This window comes from Aegilops tauschii, chromosome 6 (assembly GCF_002575655.3).
Source record: "Aegilops tauschii subsp. strangulata cultivar AL8/78 chromosome 6, Aet v6.0, whole genome shotgun sequence".
NCBI lineage: Eukaryota > Viridiplantae > Streptophyta > Magnoliopsida > Poales > Poaceae > Aegilops > Aegilops tauschii.
In genome coordinates, this window is record NC_053040.3 from 185,207,509 (window position 1) to 185,215,842 (window position 8,334).

Sequence of the window (8,334 nt, forward strand, 5' to 3'; positions counted from 1 at the left end):
GCCTATACAGCCAAAAAATAAAACGGCCGATGAGCCGGATCGACCACCCCGTGGCCGCGATAGGGCGGCTAACGATGTCGGTATGACCAGGTCCATCTACGGATCTAGGAAGCGCACTCCGGCACAGAATCAAAACCGAACACTACAACCGTCAGAACGTCATGACACATCCAAGTACAGGGGTGCTGTGCACCCCCTATGCTTCACCGATGAGGTGCTGGATCACGAATTTCTAGAGGGATTCAAGCCCGTGAACATAGAGGCGTACGACGGAACGACAGACCCTGGGGTCTGGATCGAGGACTTTATCCTTCATATCCATATGGCTCGTGGAGATGATCTCCACGCCATCAAATACTTGCACCTCAAGTTGAAAGGACCAGCCAGGCACTGGCTGAAGAGCCTCCCCGAAAACTCAATCGGAAGTTGGGAAGAGCTTGAGGATGCTTTTCGGGCTAATTTTCAAGGGACCTATGTCCAACCTCCGGATGCAGACGATTTAAGTCATATAATTCAACAGCCCGGAGAGTCAGCCCGAAAGCTTTGGAATAGATTCCTCACTAAGAAGAATCAGATCGTCGACTGCCCGGACGCCGAAGCTTTAGCGGCTTTCAAACACAGTGTCCGGGACGAATGGCTCGCCAGACACCTCGGCCAGGAAAAACCAAGGACAATGGCAGCCCTAACAAGCCTTATGACCCGCTTTTGCGCGGGCGAAGATAGTTGGCTGGCCCGTAGCGGCACCAGCGACCCAGGCACATCCGAAGTCAGGGACGGTAATGGAAAACCATGACGCAATAAAAGTAAGCGTCGAAACAATGAAGACAGCCCAGACAACACGGCGGTAAACGCCGGATTCAGGGGCTCTCGACCCGGTCAACGGAAGAAGCCATTTAAAAGCAGCAGAGATGGACCGTCCAGCCTAAACAAGATTCTAGACAGATTATGTTAGATTCATGGCACGTCCGACAAACCTGCGAATCACACCAACAGAGAATGCTGGGTTTTCAAGAAGGCCGGTAAGCTAAACGCCGAACACAAGGGGAGGGAGACACCAAGTGAAGACGAGGATGAGCCTCGCCAGCAAAACACTAGGGGACATAAAAAGTTCCCACCAGAGCTCAAAACAGCGAACATGATTCACGTGACGAAGAAGAGGAGCAAACACGCACTCCGAGACGTATGCGCCGTAGAGCCCGTCACCCCCAAGTTCAACCCTTGGTCGGCCCGCCCGATCAATTTTGATCGCATGGATAGCCCGACCAATGTCCGGCACGGAGGATCGGCTGCCTTGGTGCTAGACCCAATAATCAACGGATACCATCTCACCCGAGTCCTTATGGATGGCAGCAGTAGTCTTAATCTGATATATTAGGACACAGTCCACAAAATGGGGATAGACCCAACGAGAATTAGCCAAAACAATACTACCTTTAAAGGAGTAATACCAGGCCCAGAGGCCCGCTGCACGGGCTCTCTCGTACTAGAGGTTGTATTCGGTTCTCCCGACAACTTCCGAAGTGAAAACTTAACCTTCGACATCGCTCCATTCCGAAGCGGCTATCAAGCACTACTCGGAAGAACGGCCTTCGCTCATTTTAATGCAGTACCGCATTACGCTTATCTTAAGCTTAAGATGTCGGTCCACGCGGCATCAATAGTTAGCGGAAACATCGAGCGTTCCTTACGCGCGAAAGAATGTGCGGCGGCTTTAGCAGCCGAACACTAAATGGCCTCTCCAACTAGCATAAACGACCGGTCGTCAAGACCGCGGACACGGCTAGACGAGTCCGGCGCACCACTAGCTGTAACAGCTTAGATAAACCTGAGATTGGGTTGATGAATATACCCCCATATATGGTGCTAGGGGCTTCCCGCATGTAAAAAAGGCTACAGTTCGGCTCGACCTTATTTATATTGAATTTTAATGGTTTATTAAGATTAACCAATTTTTCGCACGACAACTTTCACCTAAGTTCTTCTCTTTTAACAGATGATAATCGTGTTACACCCTTCCAGGATACGGCACAACGGAGACACAGGCGCAGACGTGCAGCAGGGCCCCGCTCAAAGGTTTCTTTTTAGATTAAGACCCTGTGTAAACCTTTCTTACTGTCTCTTGTTGCTTCACACCCTCCGGATACTCAACACAACCGAGAGGGATGCTGGCGTTATCGGCATTTCACCACATCAGACTAATGCACGTACCTGGAAATTCAGGGTTCATTATCAAGGGCGTTACTCAGCCCGGTATATGTTGTAAAGACCGAATACCTTAGGGAGTGTTCAGCGTCGCGAGTTTGGCCTTATATGCATCAGCTCCGAATCATGTCTTTGGTCAATAGTTGGGTTTGCCCGGCTCCCGTGTTTTGCTACCTTACGTTCCGCTTTATCGGCTAAGGTGGCACCGGGAGAACTACTGCGATTGTGCCCTGGTTCATCTGGACGAGCACCTCAGTAGAGAAAGCCGAAAACTGACTGTCATGATAAAGCGCGAAACTGGTCAACCACTCGATGACTCATCGGAATCTTCGCAATTCCTCCGCATTAATGAAGGACCGGTTTCCCGGTCATGTATGTACGCGCACCGTATTCGGATAGATGCGGAAGTACCAGGGGCTATATAGTAGCCCCACCGTCAAACTCCTATGGCTAAGTGAAAGTGTTAAAGCAATATAGTCTGATTGCCTTGTTCGCCGCGCTATCACCTCCTTAATGGACCAAGACGTTGGATCAAGTGTGAACACGCGCTTTTTCGAACACCCCCGCATTATATGCGTGGGGGCTGAAGCCGACGACTGCAAACTTTCAGGTTATATACATACATAAACGGCCGCACAGGAGGCATCATAATACTTTCAGGCAAAAAGTATAAACATAGCCTTGATAATCCAAATAACATTGTTTTTACAATCGGGATACATGTCACACGAACATGATACTCTTCGAGCACTGAGCCTCTATCAAACGAGCACCTTCTAGGACTTCTTCAAAATAGTGCTCGGCCGAAACCTGGCCTACGGCCGGATTCTGGGTTACAATAGCGGTGGCCTTCATCTCTGCCCAGTATGTCTTGACACGGGCAAGAGCCATCCGCGCACCCTCTATGCACGCTGACCTCTTTACAGCGTCGATATGCGGCACAGCACCAAGAAATCGTTGCACTAAACCAAAATAACTATTCGGCCTTGGTCCTTCCAGCCAAAGATGATCCACAACAGACCTCATGGCAAGCCTGGACAACCTATGGAGCTCGGCCCACTCGGCCATTTGCTCATTTAACAGTAGCGGACGCGCTGGAGCACTGAACTGCGACTGGAACAACTTTTCCACTTCGTGATCTTTTTGATCTCTGAAAAACTCGGTCGCATTAGCAGCACTCGCTGCCAAATCCAAGTACGCGTCTGCAGAACTCCATAATTGATCCAGAAGGGCATACTTAGGATCTCCGAACTCGTCCGCAACGAAAAGGGCTTCCCAGCCGTGATATCTCCGGCTTGACGTAGCTCCTCCTTCGCCGCTCTGATTTTAGAGCGGGTTTCCTTGGCTGCTACCATGGCTTTCTCCAGGTCCGCCGTCTTCGTTCGGTTTTCCCTTTCAAGAAGCTCATAACGGTCAGCGGCATCTTTCAACTCAACAGCCATCTTGGCCATTTTCTCTTTGCTCTGGCGATGCGCAGCCTGTTCGGCTCTTAACTCTTCGACCGCCTTTAGGGCGGACGCATCACTCCTCCTGGCTTGTTCCTTGGCTCGGGCAAGTTCCGCCCAAAGGGTCTCCACTGCGGCAGCTCCATCTGTAGTCACAGCATATTATAGATACTAGCATCATGCTCCTCTTAATATATGTTGACCACCGAAGAATACATACCCTGTGCCTCATCAAGCCGCCTGTTTACAAGCACGATGTCGGCATCTGCCGCATCAAGTTGCCGCTTCAGTTCGGCAAACTCACCAGTCCGGCTGGCCACCGGACCTTCAGCCGCTTGCACATGAAAGCGGCATGATCATTACCTCGGACTATGATCCTTTGTTTGCCGCCTTTTTCGACAGCAACCAGAGTCTCAGGGGCTACTATCTGCATAGGGCACACCTAGCGTGTGCGGTACCGTAAAAAATATACATATTACTTTGCGTACCTCAAAGCCTCTCAGCAGGCTCATAAAAGCTTCATGCAACCCACTCTCGGCAGATGAAATCCTCTCAACCACCGTACCCATTAAAGTACGATGCGCCTCTGAGATAGCCGCTTGCTCCAAAAGACCCATTAGTGTGTCCGGTCGCGCACCGGACAGTCCCGGACTCTTTCTGATGTTCTCCTTAGGAGCCGAATACTCCAGACTTCGGGTGGCCGAAGGGTTACCTTCTGGCCTTGGTGGATCAGGAGAAATCCTACGTGACGACACCTCTGGGTTGCCCGCCTCATGAGGCGAGGAGGCACGGGGAGGCGTTTCGCTCTCCATCATCTTCGGAAGAAGATCCCCCGAAGACGAACTCTGTTGAGAAGGGCTATGATCCAAACTGCAAGACATACGTCTCGGTTATTGTCCTCAGAGATGAAGCCGTATATATTTACTATAAAGTACTCTTGTTTACTTACAGCTCGGTGGAGGGCTGGGCCCCTTGCGGGCACTGTGCGGTAAGGATGCCCTCCGGAGCAGGGCCCCCTGGTGAAGGTTTCTTCCCTCGTTTGGAAACCATTGTTTCCAAGTCTTCAGAGGCGGTCCTCTTCCTTCCTTGGGGAGAGGGAACTTTAGATTCTTCTCCCCAGTTATACTCCTTCGTGGAGGCACTAATTCCCCCAGTTTGGATGAATAATGAGTGAGGCCCGCTTTCGGCTTCTTTATTCCTCCCTTTATCTTCCCCTGATGGCGCTTGATAAGGCGCAAGCTCAAGCATCCTGGCTAGTACAGGATCCGGTGAGCCTTCGGGAAGGGGGCCCAAACACCTGATCATCTTCGCCTTTTTTATCCAGTCCTGGTCAAAGAGCGACTTTTTAGAATGATGTTGTGATAAATAAAAACACAGCGTGTTTGGCCGCAGAATTACTTACCTGGGTATCTGGACGATTGCAGTTTAGACCTGCATCCTCGGTGGTGTCCGGACACTTTATTCGTGGTCCGAAGAACAATTCATACATCCCTTCGGGCATCACGCCGAAGAATTGCTGAATAGTTCGCGGTCCTTCTGGGTTGAACTCCCACATACGGAGAGGTCGATGTTGGCATGGCAGGACCCGACGAACTAGCATGACCTGCATTACCTTGACAAGGCTGACATCTCTCTCGAGGAGATCTCGGATGCGACTCTGCAGTGTCTACACGTCATTAACCGGCCCCCAGTCCAGCCCCTTGTTGATCCACGACGCCAGTCGTGGCGGGGGGGCGAACGGAAGGCTGGGGCAGCTGCCCACTTAGTACTTCGGGGAGCCATGATGTAAAACCACTCCCGCTGCCATAAGTTGGACATCTCCGGGAAGGAACCCCATGGCCATAAAGCATCGGTGCCTTTTCTTATTATGGCACCTCCGCACTCTGCGTGTCGCCCATCGATCATCCTCGGCTTCACGTTGAAGGTCTTGAGCCATAAGCCGAAGTGTGGGGTGATGCGGAGGATGGCTTCACACACGACGATGAACGATGAGATGTGAAGGATGGAATCCGGAGCCAGATCATGGAAATCGAGCCTGTAGTAGAACATAAGCCCTCTAACAAAGGGATCAAGACTAAAGCCTAGCCCTCGGAGGAAGTGGGAAACAAATACGACACTCTCCTTGGGTTCGGGAGTGGGAATGACCTGCCCTTGAGCAGGGAGCCTATGCGAGATTTAGGCGGTCAGATACCTGGCTTCTCTTAGCTTCTTCATGTCCTCCTCTGTGACGGAGGAGGCCACCCACCGGCCTTGAAGGTTGGATCTGGACATGATTGAAGGTCCGAAGCGCTTGGCCTCCGCCTTGAGTGCTGGAATTCGAGGTGGGAGAAGGGAAAGATCGAGCGCGAGAAGAAAAGGACAAGCCTTGGCCCCTTTATAAAGAGGGTGAATATCAAGCGCCCTCCGCACGACCGTTTGGAACTTACCTCAAATCGAGGAGTCATACCAGCGGGCACGATTGGGTTACCCACACCCGTATTGATGAGAATCCCGTGAAAAGAGGGACATGATCTCTGCTTCGACAAGACGTGCCAATAAAACCGCCTCGCTACACGTGCAGTGGCAGGCTCGGAAAAACGATTGGTCATGACCAGACCACGGCAGAACGTCACGTTATGGAAAGCTGTCAGCAGATTAGATTTGTGGAAATATTATTCTCTCTACGGTGGTATGTGGAATTTGTTTTGCAGAGCCGGACACTATCCTTGTGTTCAAAATCTTCTATGGAGTATTCGGAGGAGGAACCCGCCTTGCAATGTCGAAGACAATCTGCGCGTCGGGCTCGTCGTCATTGAAGCCTGGTTCAGGGGCTACTAAGGGAGTCCTGGATTTGGGGGTCCTCGGACTGCCGGACTATATACTTTGGCCGGACTGTTGGACTGTGAAGATACAAGATTGAAGACTTCGTCCCGTGTCCGGATGGGACTCTCCTTGGCGTGGAAGGTAAGCTTGGCAATTCGGATATGTAGATCTCCTCCCTTGTAACCGACTCTGTGTAACCCTAGCCCCCTCCGGTGTCTATATAAACCGGAGGGTTTAGTCCGTAGGACAACAACAATCATAATCATAGGATAGCTTCTAGGGTTTAGCCTCTACAATCTCGTGGTAGATCAACTCTTGTAATAATCATATCATCAAGATCAATCAAGCAAGAAGTAGGGTATTACCTCCATCGAGAGGGCCCGAACCTGGGTAAACATTGTGTTCCCTGCCTCCTGTTACCATCCGCCTTAGACGCACAGTTCGGGACCCCCTACCCGAGATTCGCCAGTTTTGACACCGACAGTTGCCACTGTTACAATCACTACAAAACTATCACTGTTACCTTTGCCACCGTTACTGTTAGTTCCATATTACTTTGCTACTAAATACTTTGCTGCAGATACTAAGTTATCCAGGTGTGGTTGAATTGACAACTCAACTGCTAATACTTGAGAATATTCTTTGGCTCCCCTTGTGTCGAATCAATAAATTTGGGTTGAATACTCTACCCTTGAAAACTGTTGCGATCGCCTATACTTGTGGGTTATCAGGGACACACTTGAAGGGCCTCTGTATTACGCGAAAAAACATTCCCCCGTTGACAGGTCGGACCCACCAGCTATATCTTCGCACGCTAGGAAGTGCCTCCTTATTACGCACAAAAAATGAATACTCCCCCTGCTAGCTGGGACCTAGCATAGTGGGAGGCTGACATGTGGACCTACTAAGTTGACGGGGACAGAGGGCTTTGTCAACTTAGTCAATATGAACGATTCTAGCTCCAGTGACCGTACGATGTCCATCCAACGGCCATAGTGCTTCTTCAACCTCTGGTCTTCTTGCTCCAGCCGCCCAAAGTAGCGTCGGTCGTGCCGCCTGCTCCTGCCTCCCGTAGCCGGCTATGCTACCGCGGAGGCCTCACCGCCCCCTACTACTCCCACCGCTGGCCAGGCCCTGCGACGATGGCAGCCTCACACCGCAGCCGAACCAGTGAACCCTCGTACTCCTCTCCGCGTGGGCATCCACTGTCGCGTCTTCCCCGGCTCCGCGTCGTCCCCTTCCTAGGCCTCGCCGTTGTCCACCGCCTTGGTGCTCTCGGTGCGGCTTGGTCAATGTGGTCAATGAAGGACTTCCATCGAAAGAGTACTGCACGTGGAGAGGCTGACAGCTGGGTCCACGGTCGTAGCAAGGAAGTGCCTCCTTATTACGGGAAAATAATGATTCCTCCACATGACAGCAGGGACCCACCGGACGGGCCACCGTATTTCATGAAAAAAAAAATTCCCCCTGACTGCTGGGACCCACCAGCTACATCTTTGCACGCAAGGAAGTGCCTGATAGTCGGTACCCACCTGGTCGAAGCGTACGTAGCGTTGTCATTCTGGTCGCAAATGTGTACGTACATACTGGTCGATGTAGAGGCGCGCACGTGTCATAGTAGAGGCGCGCACGTGTGCTACCTCTTGAGCACTGCATTGGTTTTCCCTTGAAGAGGAAAGGGTGATGCAGTAAAGTAGCGTAAGTATTTCCCTCAGTTTTTGAGAACCAAGGTATCAATCCTGTAGGAGATCGCACACGAGTCCCTTGCGCCTACACAAACAAATAAGAACCTCGCAACCAACGAGATAAAGGGGTTGTCAATCCCTCAACGGTCACTTACGAGAGTGAGATCTGATAGATATGATAAGATAATATTTTTGGTATT